Below are 21993 nucleotides of genomic sequence, written 5' to 3'. Positions count from 1 at the left end.
TGCTCTTTCTTGGTTCAGCCTGAAGATTCAAGTCCAATCTCTTCTGAAGGTTAGACCTGTTCTTGTTTGTTTTCTGTCTACTGCTAAGATTCTAAAAAAGACAAAACTGGACTGCTATAGAGTAGACGGGAGTGGGAGAACCCTCCGTCAGCCTCTGGGGCCTGGCCTCAGATCTGAAGCTGAAAAAAAACTCCAATCCCAACTAGTTATTAAACTTTATATTATTTGAATACATTGTCAGATACGTGGACTATCATTTCTGGTCATAGAGGGAGCTGAACTTCAGTTTCAGTCATTCAAAGACAAACAGACCTCATTGGACCCCTGCTGTTTCCTCTCAGCAGAGGGCATCTCCCTCCCTTGCCTCACCAAGCTATATTTCCTCTCTTCCCTTAACTCCTCATTACCCCATACAAACCTCCCATTATCCCCCATTTTTCAATCCCATTTCCTTTCCCAAAAAATATTACAGTTTTGGTACTCTCTGTTTTTTCCCTGTAGCCCCCATTATTTGTACGTAACTTGTGATTTGGCTGTCTTCGGGAGATGTTTTTAAAACAGATTTAGTTGCTCCTGTATCAATTAGAGCTGGGTAGATCTCATTACCCACATTTATCATGACCCTTGGTTCTGTGTTCTCATTTTGTTGGCACACTTGGACCATAGGTGCCTCTATTTCTATTTTGTTCAAATCCCAGTTTTGTTCGTCATCTACAGACTTTTCTTGTTGCTTTGAACATTCATTTTGCAATTCATCATCAGTTTGCAATAGAATTGCATTATTATGGAGACTTAAGGATGGCATAACAATGTTTGTGTTTGCTTTTTCTTGGGCAGTTACTATTGGTTGGAATTCTTCTGCATAAGGATTTAAAGTTGACTTTTCTATTATGTCATTAGTATTTTCTTTTGTAATATCATCCCTGCTTTCCATGTCATTGTCTCCAGGAAGTCTGCTAATTTGAATGTTTTCTGTTATTGCATCTTCCTCCCCATTGGACCCTTTTTTTGTTTGCTCCTGTGCTTCAATTAATTCATTTACAGTTTGTGTATTACAGACTGTTGCCAGTTCTGTTTCTCCCTCTTTCTTTGTAGCTTGTTCCACTGTTCCAAAAATTTTCTCTTTAATCTCTGTTACATCATTATCTAATTGGATTTCTTCTTCTATCTGTTCTTTAGTTTTATTTTGTGCTTTTGCAACCTCAAGTTCTATTTGCATGCAGTCTCCTTCCATTTCCTTTTTCCTTTTTCCTTTCCCATTTTTCCCTTTTGATGTTACCCCATGCACCTGGCTTCATAACTGACTTTGTTTGGCAGTACCTGAGACAACTTGCGAAGAACATGGTTTTGCTCCTTGTTGGATGTACCTCTCCATGGTTTCTAAATTTGGTGCTTGCAATGATTTTTTGCAATTACAATCACAACATTTTGTATTTGTTTGTGTATTATTGCTGCTATACTTACATTGCTCTTCTAAGACCTTTGTTTGTTATTAGCTTGGAATAATTGTGCCTTTAAATAACAGTCTTGAACCATGTGTCCCATTTTCCCACAGAGGAAACATCTGGGTAAATTTCTCCTTTGATTGCTTGGGGTGTAATTTCTTGTGGGTTTGTACGATTGCAGAGTGGCTAGATTTTTTATTTCTTCAATTTCTTTATATTTACTTGAGTTATTTGCCTCCTTGAGCTTGGCTTTAAGCTCTTTTATTATTTCATTCTTTTCCTCTAGCACTTCTTTATGACCTGAAAATATGTAAGTTGCAGTTTTTCTTAAATCTTCCAGACTTAGTGTTTCCCAATCTGGGCATTGAAGTTTAAAATACGATCTAATAGGTATGTTACTGCCTCTCACAAATTGTCTTCTTATGTGTTGGAGATTTTGTTCAGTTAAATTTTCAAATCCAAGCACATCCTCTGCTACTTCAATCACTCTATTGTAGAACTTTGATGTATGTTCCCCACTTTCCTGTCTCAATTTCTCAAATTTTCCCCAAGTATCTGGTCTTTGAAAAACTTTTCATTGCCTCTAATAGATCTTCTCTGGCCTTTCTTAGGTAACATAGATTTTCATTATTAGATAACTCTAACTCTGTTCCTTCCTCTGGCCATGATGTTAAATTTGGATTTTTTCTAGTTTCATCAAGGAATTGTTGTTTTCCCCTTTTTGAAAATAATTCTGAGAGAAGAATTTTAGTGTCTTGGAAATCTGGATCATAAAGCCTAATTGCTCTTTTAAATTCTTTTAAACATCTCATTGGTTCTGAAAACCAGGAAGGCGTCCATTTTTTCAGACTTTCAAGGTCAGCTGTTGTAAATGGTTTATGTGTTTTAATATGAATTATGCCGCTATCTGGTTGTAGGCTTGTTTGATCTCTTAGTGGCAATATCGGTATTCCACTTTCAGCCCCATCTGTATTTTCTTGCTAAACTACATTGTTATTTTCAGGTATGTCTTGTTGTGTGTTAATACCTTTGCCACATTGTATCACTTCACTCAGTTGCTTCATCATTTCCTTTAGTTGCATCATCTCTTTTATGGCTAAAATAGTCACAGCCATTTCATTATCTTTTGCTTTTTTTCCAAAAGTTAGATGCACACCTTTTTTTAGGGCATAGTATAATTTGGTTACGGAGAATAATGCTCCAGCATATGTGGGAATGAATGAAATCAGGTGATACATACTTATAATTCAGCCATTGCAAACTTTCATAGATGCTAAACAGAAAATAAATTATAATCTGGAATTGTGACAAAAATAAGTTGTAAAACATATACAAGAAATATCCAATCCAGGCTAGATAACCCATGGCAAGTAATAGTTTCTTTGCTGTCTTGTATCTTGAAAAGCTTTTTGCAAAAGAAAAAAAAATGTTTTTAAGTCTGGCCCTTTAAGAGTTGCCTCCTCCCTTCAGGAGGAGTGGTTTCTTTTGGGTGTGGTATCACTAGACAGATTAGTTGCACTCAGCACTGCTCTCAAAATGATTACTTTTCACAGTCACACAGGCTTTTGAAATGTATGCAGGCCTGATTTTTTCAAATTCTTGACAAAATAGGTTGGAAAACCTAGCTGGCTCTGCCAAAAACTGTAATATTTATTGGGAAAGGAAATAGGATTGGAAAAAATGAGGATTTAATGGGAGGTTTGTATGGGGTATGGAGGAGTTAAGGGAAGAGAGGAAATATAGCTTGGTGAGGCAAGGAAGGGAGATGCCCCCTGCTGAGAGAAACAGCAGGGGTCCAATGAGGTCTGTTTGTCTTTGAATGACTGAAACTGAAGTTCAGCTCCCTCTATGACCAGAAATGATAGTCCACGTATCTGACAATGTATTCAAATAATATAAAGTTTAATAACTAGTTGGGATTGGAGTTATTTTTCAGCTTCAGATCTGAGGCCAGGCCCTAGAGGCTGACGGAGGGTTCTCCCACTCCCGTCTACTCTATAGCAGTCCAGTTTTGTCTTTTTTAGAATCTTAGCAGTAGACAGAAAACAAACAAGAACAGGTCTAACCTTCAGAAGAGATTTGGCTTGAATCTTCAGGCTGAACCAAGAAAGAGCAAGGCACTCCAGACTGGCTGAACAGCTCCTCCCTCCTCCAAAACCCATTTCCTTTCCCAATAAATATTACACCATGAACAACTAACATTTTTCCAGTTGTTTAGATCTGACTTTATTCATGTGAAAATTGTTTTGTAATTGTGCTAATTTAATCAATAGTTTTATTTTTGGTAAGTATACGCCTAGGAATAATTTTACATTGTTGAACTTTATGGTAAATAGAAATGCTGATGACTTATGTGGTTTTATTTTGTATCCTGCAACCTTGGCAAAGTTGCTTATCATTATTATTTTTTGGGTTTTTTTTTGTTCATTTTCTGGGTTTCTCTACATATTTTAATAAATCATTTGCAAAGAGTGACACTTCTGTTTCCTCATTGCCTATTCTAATTCCTTCAACTTTTCCACTCTTATTGCTCTTGCTAGTATTTCTAGTATAATATTAAATAGCAGTGTTGATAATGGGCATCCTTGCTTCACCCTGATCTTATTAAGAAGTATTCTAGTTCATCTCCATTACAAATAAAGTTTGCTTATTGTTTTAGATATATGTTCTTTATCACTTTAAGGAATTCTCCCTTTGTTCCAGTGTTTTCTAATTTTTTTTCTAATGAACAAATGGTGTCATTTGTCAAAGGCTTTTCTCATATCAATTGAAATAATCATATGATTTGTATTGATTTTGTTATATTTATATGATCAATTATTCTGATCCTTTTCCTAATCAACCATCCCTGCATTCCTAGTATAAAATCCACCTAATCACATATACGTCTTGTGATATCATGTTGTAATTTCCTTGCTAGTATTTTATTTTAAGGTTTTTTTTATCAATATTTATTAAAGAGATTGGTTCTATAGTTTTTTCTTTGTTTTAGTTCTTTCTGGTTTAGGTATCAATACTATATTTGTCTCAAAAAAGGTTTTTGGAAGAATTCCTTCTTCCTTATTTTTCTAAATAGCTTATGTAGTTTCCAAGTTTTTTTAAAATATAGATATTATTACAACAAAGTGATTATCTGAATATCCTTTAAGCATTAATATTGAATTTTCAGAGGGGAAATATATTTCTTTGAGGATTTCACAGTGCTGAGTGAAAGACTAGAGACTGGATCTTTGAGTTTATCAAATACTAGGTTACTGTGGTCATTAACTACAATTTAGAGGTTTTAGCTAAATGTCAGTGTCTTTATAAAGTTAGTACAAGTCTGTAACTCAATTGTAGAGAAAAATTATTTCAAAAAGACATTTTTGGAAAACTAAACCAAAATGCAGGCTTAGTCTTACCTTTGTGAATTTATTTTAATTTATTTCATTTTTCATCCTGGTATTGTATATTATCCTACTTACAGAAAGTTAGTTGCATAGATTCATTTTCTTAAATCATAATCCATGTTTTCTTTTCTTCTGGAGTCAAGGGTCTTTAGAAAACTGAAATGGTTAACATGGATTCCCAAAGTGTCAATTTGAGTCCAAAGAAGTATGTAGTTTATGAAATATGGATAATTCAATAAACATTTATTATCATAAAACCTAAAGATATAAAAATGGAGATATTCTTATGACTACTTATTATCTAATTTTATGTGAATAGATTTGGGTAGAAAGAGATAGATTGACTTCCAGAAAATTTATCTAGGATAGGACAAAAATCAGTTACATTGAAACCTGCTTTGAAATTGTAATCTCTTTTTCTCATAGAACATATTACAGTAGAAAACTGAAAAAAAAATCAGTTTGTTACTTAGTATCAAACAGACTAAAATATATCTTGGATAGATACTGAAAAGGAAAAATGATTTGGGACTAGAATGGAATAGGAGGAATTGGCTATGATCTTTTGATTCCAAAAGATGATCTATCTTTTGGAATTATTGAATTATTTAATGAACATAAATAAGCTTTTCTTTTTCTCTTTTTAAAAAACTGCCCATCTTTTTAATAACACTGTTTTCAGTTTTTCATGAATACTTACATCTTCAAAGAATTGATACTAAAAATCACCTAAAAGGTAATGGAGAGAGACATAGTAGATTCAAGTTAGATTCATTATCTACAAACAAGAGATTGTGAAGGAGAAGCAGAGTGAAGGATGTAAAAAAAAAGGAACTATGAGAATGAACTGAACCCTCTGCACACTCCATTTATATTCTTACATCATCAAGAGAAATCAAGAAATTTGCCTTGGATGAACCATAATGATTAATTAAAGGGACAATATGGTCAAGTTGCTTGGGATTGGCAGGCATGGATGGACTATTCTTCATTGTTGGGGAAGGTGAGCTGTGGAGATAAATAGCTCCATTTTGGGGGCACGGATCTATTTGTATTTAAGTATTGAGTATTTTGACCTTAAATTTGAGTTCTTATAAATAATGTTACATATTATATGTATTCTTCAATAAGTAGTGACAGTTACCTAAGTATATCAAGGATACTAGCCTACCAATGTTGTCATTATTTGTGATCAGTAGCCTCTAGGAGAAACAAAAAAAAATGTAGTATTTACCTTTAAAGGATTTTTAACCATAATTTTGTGTTGTTTGAAAAATATTCTTAGTTATTTTCAAATTTCACCTTCAGTTCCCTTGTGTTTTATTTAATATACATTTCATCATCCATTTGTTCGCTCTAGTAATTATCACCTTGCTCTCAGGCATCTTCAGTTTCTCTCTAGTTTCTTCCCATTTGCCTAGAATACATTTATATTTGTTTAAAAAAAGAGCATTTTTCATCTCTTCTAAATCATCCATTCAAGTACTACTCAATCAAGTTTGTAAAAAATCTTGTCCACCATTATTTTAATCTGGTTTCTGCCCCTATCACTGCTGAAATTGTTTTATCAAAGCTCATCAGTTCCCTTCTAATCACTAATTACTCTTTTTTTTCCTTAGCATTCTAACCTTCTTGACCATTCCTTAACACTGTTAAACACCATCTCCCTCTGGACATTCTATTTTTACTTAGCTTCTTATACTCTACACTCTCCTGGTTTTCTTTCTCTCTCCCTAATCACTCCTTATATGCCTTCTTCAACAACTATTCATCCTCTTCATGACCACTTAAGGAGAGCATTTAATTCAACAGACATTTATTGCCTACGGTTCTATTCTTTGCCCTGTTCTCTTTTCTCTCTTCTCCTGTGGGAATCTCATTTATTCCCAATGCTTCAACTCTTTAGTTCTACACAGGATGCTCCCAAATCTATATCTGAAGATTTGTCCCTTCTCCTAATGTAAAAACTCATATCTCCAACTGTCTGAATTGTACAAGCAATCCATTTCTATGTGAATGCCCTGTCAGAACCATAAAAGGAACATTTCCATGTCTCCCCTTGCCCTCCAACATGTTCTCCCTAATCTAGCTATTTCTTTTAGTAGCATTAAATCCATCTAATCTTCTGTGTTCAAAACCCTGGTGCTAACTTTTACTCTTTTTCATCTTTCCTATTCCATTATTTCATCATTAATATCCCATTAGTTACCAGATCCAGGCAATTCTAACTCCATGATGTTTCTTGGATTTGTTCCATTGTCTCTATTCCCACTGATACCACCTTAACAAGTTCTTATGTTCACTGAAGTGGGCTATTGCAGTAAAGCTCTGAAAAGGCTTTCTCTCTCTAATCACCATCTTTCAAACTCCTATTTTCTATCTCGGATTTGGGCACCTTAGGCTTCTTTCTTCTCAAAAAAAATGCAGTGGTTTTATCTTGACTCTAAAGTTTAAATCCCTATCTTTGACATTTGAGACCTAACAAATTCTAATATTACCAAACTTTTCTGTCATCATTCCAAGTTACTCCTCTTTCTCTATTTTATGCCCTAGCCAGATTAGATTCTTCACTGTTTCTCATACAGAACTTTTCCACTTCCTTGCCTTTGTTTATATTGTTAGCTCTGTTTGGAATATTCTCACTCTCCTCATCTTCCTTGCTTGTTTATATCTTAACTATCCTCAAAGTATCAACTGCTACCTCTTCTGCAAAATATTTCCTTGTTTCCTCTAGCTGGTAATATCCCTTTCCCTTTCAGACCCCAGGTAACAATTTGTTCATATGTCTCTTAATCAATTTTCGCATGTGGAGAAGTATGTCATGATACAGGGGCAAGAACATTGGCTTTGCAGACAGAGAAGTTGGGTGAAAAGCTGAGCTCTATTGCATACTCCATAGGTAGTAGCTACCATTTAAAAAAATCTTTGTACCATCAATTTCCTCACTGGAAACAAACAAGTATTGCATAAGATAATTTCCTTGAACTCTATAGGCTATTTTGAGTTTTGCATATTGTTCTATTTCTCCTAGACTATAAGGCCCATGATGCTAGAGGATGCCTTATCTAAACTTTGTATGACTTCTCATGCTTAATACAATGATCTTTATACAGTAGAACTTTCATGAGCATATGTTGAATTGGAGAGCCAAAATAGAAGCCAACCTAGGTAAAATGTAAAATACCACAGAGTATAATTAAATTCTAAAAATGTCCTGGTCTACAAAGTTCAGAAAGGTAGTCCTAGCTCTAGAACGTACTAGTCAATTTATTATTGATTAGTTACACTTTTAGTTTTCTAATCTGTAAAAGGGATACCCTAATGTTTTTATCACCTACTCCTTAGGATAGTTTTAAGGAAAATGCCTTGAGAACTTCAAAGTATCATGTAAATACAGGGTGCCATTATACTTTCTTGGCTCCCCATAACATCTCTTCGATCCTGGATCACCAAGTGACTTAGAATTCAATGTAGTGAATACAACATTTAGGCGATATGTTCTTGCTTTCTATAGAATAACATAAGAGTTTGTGAATGCTAACCCGAAAATAAAATGTAAAAAAAGAGGATAAAGATATTGAAATTCCTCCTATCACAGTGCTATTTTGTGTTTCTCTGTCATTACCTAACAAAGCTACAACCTAGAACAATTATTTGCTGCATGCATACATGGCCACCTGCTCAGATGACTCCTCTAGATCCTTCTGGAGTCCAAACCTTCTCCATCAAAACAGGTCTGTCCATGGGGGCAGTTGGGTGGCTCAGTGGATGGAGAGCCAGGCCTTGAGATGGGAAGTCCTGGGTTCAAATATGGCCTCAGACACTTCCTAGTGGTGTGACCCTGGGCAAGTCACTTGACCTCCATTGCCTTGCCTTTCCCTTTCTTCTGCCTTGTACATGGACACACAAACAAATGTCATGATCATGTTCTTTAAAAAGGAACATTCCTCAACGATGTATAATCTTATAAGTGTATTTAGAAGTTGAAAGATAAGTGGAAGAGGGCAAATATAATAAAGAGTTAGGAGTTAGATATATTTTTGGCAGGTCATCGCAAGCCCTACAAGCTGACCCAGATTTCTCCATTGTTTTGCTTGGAAATAGCATGTTTTCCTCCATGAAAAAAAACAAAACAAAACAAAAAAACCTTTTAATCAATAGTTTCCGGACTGAAACAGTACCATGACTACCCAATGGCCTTTGCAATAATGTGAAGCTCCCTGCAACACAACAAAATAAGAAAGGTCCCAAACTCAGATAACACATTATTAATGGAACTAAAAGAGATCGTTCTCCTACAGATGCCTATGAATTTTAACAATAAATTAATAAATTAAGCTTTAGCTAAAAAGAGTGACTGAAAGGATAGAAATTGAGGCTGTTCAGATATTTTAGTGGACGTTGGGGTTGGTAATGTTCTCATGTCATACTACAGGGTGACCTTTCAACTTCACAAATGACAGGCTTTTCTACTATCTTCTGGGTTCTGAAAGTTTATAGCATTCTCCTTTGGTTCAAAGAAAGATGTGGGATTTGCAGTATGTATCTCGTGGTGGATTAGAATTCCCATTTCTTACTTCACTCCTAGAATACATTAATAAGTCCCTTCAGAAATTTTCTGAAGAAAAAGTATAAAGGGACGACATCCTATGAAATAAACAGGAGGACTTTCTTATCTTATCTTTGAAGAATTGGCGTTAGAAAATTCAAAGATATCTGAAGTGATCTTGAACTTGAGCCTGGGTATTAAACATGCTTGCTGTGGCCACTTCTCAGTCTCAGTGAGAGTCAAATGTCCAAGCCATTTATATGAAATAGGATTATCATCTTAGGTTTGTCTTTGTGCCTAGCAAAAGTTGCCACCTACTTGATCATGTATTATTGGCAACCTATTTTTTAAATCCTTATCTTCCGTTTTGGAATCAATATTGCATATTGGCCCCAAGGCAGAAGAGTGATAAGGGCTAGGCAATGGGAGTTCAGTGACTTTTCCCAGGGTCACCTAGCTAGGAAGTGTCTGGGGCCATATTTGAACCTAGGACATCCCATCTCTAGACTCTCCATCCACTGAACTACATAACTGTCCTTTTGAAAATCTATTCTTGAGAAATAAATGAATTTGCAAAGGCAGATTAGGTTTTTCTTTCCTCTTCACTTATCCAAAGTTAACCAATTCCTCATGGCCCAGCTTAAATCTTCTGCCTTCTTTAACTTTACTACATAATTCCAGTGCATAGACATTTTCTCCTCTGAATTCATAAGATCAGCATATAGATTTAGAGTTTCAAGGGACAGAAAAAACTTCTCATTCAACCTTTTTATTTTATAGACGAAGAAACAGGGGCTCAGAGACAGTCACAAAGATTCTAAGTGTCAGAACTGGGATACAAACCCAGATTCTGACATCAAATTTCATCCATTCATTTCTGTTTGTTTGTTTATTCATTCAATCATTCAACATTCATTGGGTGTCTAGTCACTAGCTGTGTACGTCATTATGCGTCACTTCTGCTTATTGCCTAGAGTAGTCCTTTTGACATTTTTCCCTATATCATCTGATTTTACCTGTGATTATATTTAATATCCCTAGTGAGACTGGAGGCTTTTTGAGGGTAGAAGCCATGTATACAGCAGAAAGATGCCATCTGTCATCTGATTTTCTGGTAACTTCATAGTGCCCAGAGCAGGATTGTGCACATAATAGGTTTTCAGCAAATATTTGTTTAATGATTGAACTGACTTGGCAGTGGATTGTATACACACATGGCTTTTTATAAAGCTGAGGGAAAAGAAGCTGGTGCAGCAGCTTCCTGTATCATTCTTTATTTGAAACACTATAATCTATCCCTCAATTCATAGATATTAAATCTCCTTCTAATCTGATAAGGAGTCTTTATGTGAAGCAAAGTGTCTTTTGCTGGACCCCTCTCTGTCCTTTCCTTTAGTAATTTGCAAAACCTATGATTTTCTTTTGAATAAGACTATTTTAGTTTATTTTTAGAAAGGATTTACTGTTATGTTGCTGAGACCAGGTCTCATACTGCTAAGGATGGCATTGCTTCTGCAAAGTGAAGCAGAGGCAATTACAAGTACCACATTGTGAAAGATAGTACTAAATATTTAAAACTGACTGAATTTTTGAAAATCAATGGGGGACACAATATAGGATGCTCTATGGCTAATTTTTTATATGCTTCATTATGTATATGATCACCAAATAATGCTAATTCACAAAATTTGTTAAATCCTTATTGAATTGCTCAATTTTACTCATTTATGTTAGAAAAAATAACAAATTAAATTACTTGACATTTTCATAGCCTCTTACTCTAGGGGAAGCCTTTCTCATTCATATTCAGTACTATAATCTTTAAAGGCAATATCTGAGTTTGGGGTATACCAGAGGTCTTTTTTTCTACTTGAGCCACTCTTTCCTTGATATTTTCAAGTTAGAAATATAGTTCTTTGTCCAAATTGTTGACTGGGTCATGAAACACATTTGCCTTCTATATTTATTCTGTAATCTATATTTTCTTTATCTTACTGCCTAAATATCTATGTCCCATGGGAAAGAAAATGCTTTGGTGTTGAAAATGGAAGAAATAAGCAACACCAGTTCTTCGTCTAAGTAAATGAAATTTGTTCTCTACTCTCTTTTGACCCTGGTTTTATTGTCACCCCATTTATTATTCCTTCAATTCTGTAGCCTTCATGGTTTCCATCATGCTTTTGTCCTTATATACTGTGTTCTTCCAGTGTCATCAGATAGTTCTCTGTGCTATCAACCAATAACTTACATTAAATTTTATCTCATTCTTCTCTTGTCCATTCATTTGCTTCTATACATAGTATTTAGCAGACCTGCAATACATTCTTCCCATATTTATGAAGTCTTTCTCTCTATTTTAAGGCTAGATTAGCTTTTACCTCTTTCATGATACCATTTTTGATCACCTTAGCTAGCTAGATTTGGTTCTTTGTTCCTTGAACCTCTTTAAGCATTTTTCCCCCTTCTTCAAAAACCAAACCAAATAAAAAAACAAAACCAAAACTTATCTTCAGTCTCAGAATCAATACCGTGTATTGGTTTCAAAGCATAAGAGTGGTGAGAGCTAGGTAATGAGGATTAAGTGACTTTCCCAGGGTCCCACAGCTGGGAAGTGACTAAAATCAGATTTGAACCCAGTTCTTTCCATCTCTAGGCCTGGATATTAATTCCATGAGCCACCTAGCTATCCCTTCTGATCACTCTGAGTTTTCCTATGCATTTAGTCAGTTAAATTTTTTTATTAGTTATTTTTATACACTCTTCAACTCTGGATTAGCAAAGTTCCATGGAGGTAGAGATCATTATTTTTCATTTTTATATATCCAGATCCTAGTAAAATGCCCTATAAATAGTAGTTAATGTGGAATTGAATATGCTGAGACCCATTTCCTTAGGACTCCTATATTCCAATGGGTAGTAATGGATTTATAATGTGAATTAATGCTTGCTACTGCACAATGATTGAGGTATCTCTCCTCTTAAATAGCTATGCCTTAATTCATAAGGAATAATATAAATGTTGAATTATTTCATGCAGTAGGCCTTTTTAGATTACACTGACTCTATTTTGGGGCCCATGTAGGTTTTTATTCTATCAACAATAATTTAGAATATTTGAACTATATACTTTCTATTTCTTTTCCTCTTTATTTTGTTTTATAAAGCTTTCCCCCATTTATTTCTTTTTATCCTGTTTTTTTGTTTGTTTCTTAGGCCCCAACTGTCTTAGATATGGAATTTGAACCTAGTTCTTTTGGATCCATGTCTAGAACCCATTTAGTTATGTCATACAGAAATCCAATTTAGATCCTCCATAAAGGAGAGAAAAGGTTTCTGTTGGGTTCTTTTGCATAAACCAGATTTGAAGGGCTCATGGAACAACAAAGAGATGATTATAAACTATGACCAGAAGAGATCAAGAGAGAAACACCCATCGCAACTGCTGTCTGATTAAAGCTGATGTCTTGAGCTCCCATGTGCATTTTAGAATCAAAAGGCTCCTCTCACAGACAGAGAAAAATTATGAGTCACCAAGGCTGAGGGTTAGGTTTAAATACAAGACAAATCTGGATTTTTAGGCCAGGATTGGGCATGGAGAAACCTTGAATGATGTTTAAGGTACATGAAGGTCAGGCATGTAGCACTGACTCCATGCCTTTGTCTTTGGATAACCTTGATTGACCCTTGATCCTAGCTGTTACTTTTGATGCTGAAGGCTACACCTAACCCACCCAGACTTACCCGATCAAACTTGAACTTGATCTTTTGTTTTTCTGTGGGCAAAGAGGACAATTTTTCCCAGGACACAAGATGACCTGCAAAAAAACCCGAAACAAACAAACAAACAAAAAAACCCAGAAATGTCCTATTTTAGAAGCAGCTTAGGCTGGGAAACGGGCTATATGTTATTAGGTGAGTGGAAGAACTGCGCCCCAATATGACTACTGATTTTGTTGGAAAGCATTCTGACCAATATCTGTTTCTCTAGGCTTTAGCCTTTGGTGCAGTGATAATGCATGGGGTATCATTGTGAAAACAAATCTAATCTTTCCAATAATGATGGTACTGCTCCTCCTAGGGTCAGGAGGTATGGGAGAGGGAGGAGAAAAGGCTGAAACAGAGACAATCTTGCATAGATTGAGGAGCAAAATTACTTTCTAAATAAACCAAAGTAATGATTAATGGATTTACATCAGCCTGAAGGAGGTGGTGCACTGTAGGGATTTGTCCTTGCTCTATTTTATTCAGAACGTTTTATTACTGACTTTAAATAAAGGCATAGTGGGCCTTTATTTAAATTATTAAAAAATTATTAACAGATTTTTTGATGATATAAAGCTGGGAGAGATAGTTAATACATTATTGATGATATAAAGCTGGGAGAGATAGTTAATACATTAGGTGACAAAGCCAAGATTCCCAAATATGAAGATGATCTGAGGTGATGGACAAAATATAAGAAGATTAAGATGAATAGAGATAAATGCAGTCTTTGATTTGAGATTAAAAGAATGAATCATAGCATATGAGGAGGTACTTGTGTCTAGACACCAATTGGAAGAAAAAGGATCCAGAATTTTAGAGAATTACAAAATTAATGTGTCAACATATTGTTTATTTAAAAATAATTGAAAATTGTGTATAATGTTTTAAATGTTGCTACTAGGATTTCTCTTGTAGGAAGCTTTTAATGGAAATCATCGGGATAATATATGATATGTACATTGATTTTATATACTTTTCTGGAATAATTTAAAAAGAAATTTTCCTTTCTACTTCAAACAACACACAATCACCAAATGCTATAGTAGCTCTAAAAACTATAAAAACTCTGGTGCCAATCATATTTGACTATATGCTAAATTTCACTGAAAGTTAATTTTTAAAATTCAGAAGTTAAGACTATGAAAATGTTTATTAGCCATTTTGAGGTATTATTAAATTATCTGGCAGCTAACAAAGCTCTTAATCAATCTTAAATGAAAACTCCTGGATAAGTTCTTGGGCTACTGAATGGTTAAGAAGATTGCTCATTGCCACAAAGTTATAATATCTGTAAAAGTCAAGATTTTAACTCATCAATACCAAGTCTAGCCATCTTATGCTATGTTAACAGAAAAATGGCGTCTAGAATGATGTTGGTAATATATAATTGCTTAAGTCAATACATAATGTGTTTAGTGCTGGGTACCTCATTTTAAGGAAGGCATTGATAAGCTGGTAAATATTGAGAATATAGCCTGGATGGTAAAACAAAACAAAAAAACCCTGGAAAAATTGCCCCATCAATCAACTTCATTTGGATTTGACAAAAAGCAACAACAACAACTTCTGAATAATTGTAACTATTCAGAAATGAAATGGTGCTGTGTTTCTCATCACTGAAAAACTTTAAGTGAATCCTGGATGACTACTAACTAAACTACTGTAGAAAATTTTTCTATTCAAATTTGGGTTGTTATTTCTTTGATCTTTTAGATCAGAGATTATAGATGAATCTTCAGAGGTCATCTAGATCACCTGACATATTTAAAAGATGAAATAATTGGAATCTAGAGAGGGTGATGTGACTTGATTTAGATCACAAAGATAGTCTGGACCATAAGTAGGACATTAATACAGGTCTTCTGGCTCCCCTTTTCAAAATTTTCCCACTGTACCATATCTCTTCCTCACTCTTAGGTGCCATAGTTCTCAAATCAACAACTATAAATACTTGTCATAAAGGAGAAGAATCAGAGGCAAGAAGCAATATCTGAAGTGTAAAAACCAGAGTAAAAACCAATAATCATACCAAAGAGAGGGGTCTAGTGAGAGATTAGCTCTGTGATGAGCTGCAGTAATTTGCTATTGAAATAAATAACTGTGTTGATTTGGACAAAAAATTATCTAATTACTCAAATGCTCTGTGGGTACATACATATATGTTTTTGTGCCATATGCAACTAGCTTCCATAATCCTCTAAATTTCCTTCAGTTGGGAAGCTGTAATTGTTGCTACCCTTTGTTCTTTGAGGTAACCACAGCCTAAATATTGCTTTCCCAAACTCTATTAAATGATTTTTGGATTATCTGTTTATTTCAAATTAGATGAACCTTTGTTCCTTTACATTAGACTTAACAATTCTATCGATTGTATGGGTGTGGTCTAATGTATATCATTTGAATGTATATTTGTGACATATAGGCAAGCCAGTTAGTTATGATAGTATGTTCCCAAAGGTTCAGCACACTTTATAGCTGTTTAAGACCATCTGTTGGCTTGTTCCAGCAAAAGGATATAGCTTTTTTGTTTATATCATCCATTTTTCTACACAGTACCATAATGATGTACTTGTGAGCCATCAAAATGCACTTACCTCTGAAATTTATATGGTTTGATGTCAGACTCTATTGGTTTACAGTTTTTGTTTTTCTGTCTCTAATTTAAATGTTTATTCAGAACTGTGTTGGCTTTCTTCAGTGGTAAACTCCAAAGATGTAGAGATGATATTTATGGAAATACCTTAGTGCAGTGGATCTAAGTATTTACAAACACTTTTTTTTGACATTGATGATATTGACCTAAAAATATCCCGTATCATGTAGCAGGGACTTTTTTCTTGGTGGTTTATTCATTTGTAAAATTTTCAGATGATAGCCAGTGCTTTATTATGGAGACTATTAACAAATGTCACCTATGTCAAAACATAAAGAGATAATTACTTTTGGGAAAGAGATCTTACCTAAGTAATTCCTGAGGAGTGTATACCACTTCCATTTGGACTAAAATTGCATGCCAATGCCATTGAGAACACTCCTTGCAGTCATAAATGCATAATGTTCATCTTAATGAAGCCCCAATCACCTTTGGCTGTCATAGTCTTTTAAACATCTCCTAGGCCTGCTTCTCTGGTTCCATTAATTAGTATGGATAGCTTCAAGAGCCAAAAATAGACATCACCTTATTCAGGGATTTCAAGACCTGTACATGACATTCTACTTAGTTTGCTCTCTGTGCATTTGGTAGAAAGCCATAAAACAGCACAGACTTTTCACTATCCTTTGTCTATTCTGGTGAGAGAGGAAAACTCCTGATATTATGTCACAATAGGACAAACTTTGCAAACCATTAATTTTTTTTTTTTACTTACCTTATGAGAAATATAAATTGCAGACACCTGTTAGGGACAATTGTTCATTTGGCCCTATTTTGAATGGGATAAAGGAAATTAATTAGGGATTCATAGAAGGTCTAAAATTATATCAAGATCATAACTGTGTATAGTTAAAAATATAGTTCATTTCTTGAATTAATTTAAAATGTCTTTGAAGGAGTAATGGATGATGGTTTAGGGAGTAAAAAGCCTTCTGTTCTAGAATTTGGTAAATAGATATTCCCCTAACTAGTTCTGTGACCTTGGACAAGACAATTAATTTCTCTGAATTGCAGTTTTCATATTTGCACAATGAAGGAAATAGATATAATAACCTTTTTTGGCTCTGGAATTCTTTGATTCTACAACTCTTCACAAGGCTGATGTTGTACAGAATTACAGATTATGAGTTGGAAGGGGCCTCAGTGGCCATTTACAAAAATCTATACCTGACCAAGAATCCCTTATACAACTCTAACAAGTGATTATCCATTCTCCCCTTGAAGACTTACAGTGAAAGATAATCCACTCTCTCCTGAGCCAGTTCATTCCTCTTTTAGACAGCTTTGATTCTTAGGAAGTTTTTCCTTCTATCCAGCCTAAATCAGCCTGTCTGCAACTTCCATCCTATTCTGCCAGTACTGCCTTTTGGGGCCTAGCAAAAGCAATTTAATCTGTTTTCCAGATGACAGCCCTTCAAATACTTGATGCAGGACTGTTAGATCAGCCCCCTTTCTCAGAAGGAGAGGGGGAGCATACAGATAGAGCTATCGTGAATATCCATGAGTGCAGACCTCAGCTTGGAAGGAACCTTTCTGTTTAATTTTGTCTGCTTACTCTAGAGCAGGGGTTCTTAACCATTTTTATGTGTCATGGACCCCTTTGGTCCATGATAGTTTGATGAAGCCTATAGACTTGTTTGTAGAATAATGTTTTTAAATTCATATAATAAAATGCAAAGAATTATGAAGAAATCTAATTATATTAAAATATAGTCCTTTAAATATAAACAAAACCAAATTCATGTGTTTTAGGTTGAGAACTCTTTCACTAAATGGTGATTTATAAGACACCTGCTTCTCATGTCTACCTTAGTACAGTACTATAAAATTCCTAGTATTTCTGAGTCAAGCAAAGTCAAATTTCTGAGAATGGCTACATTTGTGTATATCTTCTTTTCCCTGGAGCAAATGGAAGTAGGGAGGTAGCAGTTGTTAATGAAGCTGAAGTTTTAATGTATCCTTTTTAGAATACATATACAACTTTTGTTTATCAAACAAAGTATAGATGTATAATATGTATTATCCATACAATGTATAGATACACACATCATATATTTGCTCACCTCTGTAAATGGGGGGATGCAGTTATTTCTATTTTCCTTGAAATGCTGAATCTTCTAACAGAGGTGTTATGTCCTCCTGGAGTTTCCAGGTTATACATCCCCAATAACGTGATCTTTAGTTCTCTCACTATCCTAGTTTTCCTTTTATAGTCCTACATGAATTTAATTCTGACTTTTTTAGAATGTGGTATTCCAAGCTGAAAAAAATCCAGATTTGGTCTGACCAGAACAGAGTAAGGTGAAGCCTGGCTAGATTTCCCTTGTCTTCAAATGCAATGCAGGATGGCTTTAGTTTTTTGGTTGTTATGTTATAATAGTGACTCATATTGAGTCCTGTAGAATCTTTAAATCTTTTATAGAAACTATCAACACACTACTAATTATATTTCTTCTATCCTGTATTAGGGAATTTGATTTTTTGAAAGGAAATATGAAATTTTATACTTTTTCTATATTAAATTCCATTTTATATCATTCATTTCATTGCTTTAGCTTTCAAAAATATTTCTAGATTTTGACATTATCATTCAACATGTTAATTATTTCTTCCAGATACATATCATTTGCAAAAATGACAAAGCATACTTTATTTTAAAATTAAAAAATAACCACCCTTATATTCTCTCAGAATCAATATGGATTCTAAGTATGGATTCTAAGGTAGAAATGTTGTAAAGACTAGGCAATTGGTATTAAGTGTCTTTCCTAGGGTCACACAGTTATTAAGTGTCTAAGACTTGAACCCAGGTTCTCCCAATTCAGGCCTCACACTCTGCCCACAGTATTTCATAGATTTTACCATTCATTTTCAAATCCATTCAAATTTATAGTCACCTAATCTGTGTTTTTCAATATTTCCATAAGGATAGCATGAAAGAGTTTGTCAATGGTTGTATAAAATCTATAGCATTTCCCTAATATACTAAGCTATTAAATATATAAAAAAGAGAAATTATTTCATTTTGAAATGAACTGTTCTTGATGAAGATATGTTGGCTTTTTTAAATTAATGTTTTTCTTTTTATGTGTTCTCAAACCATTTATTCTTATAAGTTCTAGAATTTTGGTAGATAAAGGACTGAAACTTTTGAGTATACAATTTTCAAATTCTGATTTCAGATAATAAAAAAAACAGTACATTTGTTCTCGTCCAGTTCTGTGGCACTTGTCATTCTACAGAACTTTTAATTAGATGTAGAATTTAATTTAATTAATGTAGAATTTACAGTGGCTTATCAATCTTATCTGCTAGGTGCCCCCTAGAATGTAGTTACATGATCACTGATGGCACCTAGAAGCTGTCTTTCTTAATTTGGCATGGATTTTCCCTCCATCCCTGGAGAGGGTAGCATACTAAATATTGATGGATAGATATCCAGAAGTTAGACAAATTTGGGTTCAAATTCTGCCTATTACACATAGATTGTGACCTTGATTAAGTCACTTAATCTCTTACTATCAAGACTATAATTGCAGAGAAAGTGCTGATCTGTATTTGTGGAGAGAATTTTCTCATCTGAATATTCCCTATACCAATGAAATTACAGGTCCATTCCCTATTCCCTTCCAGTTCCTGCAGACCACTTTTATTGTCTTTCCCAGTCCAATGATCATTCTCTTTGGAAGAGAAAAGAGAAGCAAAGAATCAACTTATTTATACAGGGCTGAACTTCTCCCTGATTTTAGCCTCTCCTTTTCTCCAGTACAGCTGAAATCTTCCATTGTCTTTAGAATTCATAACCAGCCTTTATTCATACTAAGCTTTGGGTCTCCTCATATTCTTATGGAAACAGGCCAGACTTTCGTATTAATCCACAGGGGTTCTACATGTTTTTGCTTCCATCTTTTCTAGATGTCCATCTTTATAAAATCCAAGCTGTTTAATGAATTGATGTTGTACCAACAGCTTTCTTTTTAGGGATTTTCCCTCTTCTGCTATACCTTTGCTCATTTGCCAGAATTTCATCCTTGAGATTCTTTTTTTTTCTCTTTGGCTAATTTCCTTTGTGTACTGACAATTTGCCTAGATGACATCAGACTTAATAGAACACTTCATTTTCTACATTAGAAATAATGGGGGGGGGGCAGCTGGGTAGCTCAGTGGATTGAGAACCAGGCCTAGAGATGGGAGGTCCTAGGTTCAAATCTGGCCTCAGACACTTCCCAGCTGTGTGACCCTGGGCAAGTCACTTGACCCCCATTGCCTAGCCCTTACCACTCTTCTGCCTTGGAGACAATACATAGTATTGGCTCCAAGACAGAAGGTAAGGGTTTAAAAAAAAAAAAGAAATAATGGGCATTTTTCATTGTGATAGCTAAAAAGGCAGTTGTTGGCATGATGTCTAATCCGTGTTAATTTCTTTAATTTCTTAGGTAACATAAACTAAAAAACTAAAATATATTCTCCTTGTGGAAGCCCACACTTTTGAAATCTTACTCCAAATCTTTATATTCTATTGACATGTTTCACTTACCTGAGAGACTATAAAAGAAGTAAGTGGCAAATATGTATAGGAAATTCATATCAGAGTAGATGATCTCAAAAAATATTCAACAACTAACAAATACAATATAGTACTGTTGATTTCTAAAACATTTTTGTGACTATAATAACTCCTATAACATTCTGTCTTTGAATTTGCAATAATATTTCAGGTTTGAAAGTTAGCTTTTACTTTGCCTGTCTCCTGTGTTTATTTTTTAAAAAGCACACATGTGAATTTTTCAATGCAATTTAAATTAGGCAAGCTATTAATTTTGTACTTTATACCCTTATTTAGCTTACTAAACAATGGATCTGTTCATATATTGCTAATTAAGTATTTAGAATCAAAATCCTTAGGTCTTATATGTGGAATAAATAGTCAAGTATTATAATATTTGATAGTGGTGACAACTGTCTACATTGGCATTGTACAGGTATTTTTTTTATATTTGTTCAAAAATTTAAACCAATTGTCAAGATTCATAATTTTAAAAAAATACTAGTTTCCAATATTCCTACACCTTTTTTAACATTGCCAAGAGAAGCAGGTAGTAGAAGTGGGAACTTGTTACATGTGTTGGTAGAGTAGAATATTTTTAAAATTAAAAATAAATCTCTACTTCCTTGATTCATAATTGCATTTTAGGGTTAAGGAATATAGATATTTTCAAGATTTTACTTCTAGATGCTTGAACATAAAATGGCTTCATTCCTAGATTAATCCAACTAATATTAATTGAATACAATTGATAACGTTTGTTAAGGACCATATTATAATACCTGTGTTACTGCGAAAGACTAACATATTAGCATAGCATTGCTTATCAAATGATATAGTTTTCTCCTCAAGAAAGCTTTGAGGGAGTAGAGCATAGAAAACCAAAGTTTTATGGGAGCAATTTAGATCAGGAAAAGTTCTGAAAATGGGATGATTCTGTGGAAAACTGTATCAGGGGATCACCACAAAGGGCCATGGATTAGTTCTCAGCACCTGATATTGTAGCTGGCACACAGTAGGTGATGGATAAATGTACATTAACTTTTTTGGTAGTAGAAACTATTATAAATCAAGTTTTGTTACCACTGTGGTGAGTTGGACAAATTATGAACTCTAGAAGTGTTTTCTGAAGTAGGGCTCCCATGGCATAACCCAAGAGATAATCATCTAATCAGAGGGTGGGAAGTTGGGTCACATCCTGCTCTTTTTGGTCTGTCCTTAGGTGCTTGTCTCCAGTGTGACACCTTCAATTCTGCTCCTTGCCATGGCTGTTTTTGGTGGGACACAGTAAATAAGACCTAGCACCAGCAGGTAACAAATAGGATGTGATGTGCATCATGGAGCTTCCCCTCAGGTCCATCCCTATTCAGATGCATTTCAGGGATTCAGATTGATAGCCTTGGCATTATCACCAAAGTCCCCCTGTCTCCAGTTAGTTGCCAGATCTTATCTTTTCTACCTTCAAAATATCTCTCACATTTTCCCATTCTTTGTTCACAAAGCCACTATCATACTTCAGGTTCTTCTCCCTTCTCCCTTGGACCTCTTACCAAAGTCTGCTGTGCCTCATCCTTTCCAACACTTATCCATCCTCCATCCAGTTGCCAAAAGGTTGTTTGTGAAGCACAATTCAGTCTCTGTAATAC

At 34.6% G+C, this 21993-nt stretch overlaps 1 long non-coding RNA gene across 2 annotated transcripts in view; it reads left to right on the top strand.

The window, feature by feature from the left end:
- The window catches only part of LOC103093234 (uncharacterized), a 436070-nt gene that overhangs the window by 197814 nt on the left and 216263 nt on the right, over positions 1–21993 (top strand). Inside the window, exon 1 of one of the 2 annotated variants that reach the window (XR_008914052.1) lies at positions 20930–21658. The exons of the other annotated variant lie outside the window; for it this stretch is intronic. This is a non-coding gene — a long non-coding RNA (uncharacterized LOC103093234). Of the gene's footprint in view, positions 1–20929; positions 21659–21993 lie in introns of those variants that run through there. 2 annotated transcript variants of the gene reach the window in all.

The sequence above is a fragment of the Monodelphis domestica genome, chromosome 8 (genome assembly GCF_027887165.1).
Source record: "Monodelphis domestica isolate mMonDom1 chromosome 8, mMonDom1.pri, whole genome shotgun sequence".
NCBI classification, from domain to species: Eukaryota; Metazoa; Chordata; class Mammalia; order Didelphimorphia; family Didelphidae; genus Monodelphis; species Monodelphis domestica.
Note: the sequence above shows the minus strand (reverse complement) of the source record. Positions and strands in the feature narration are given on the sequence as shown.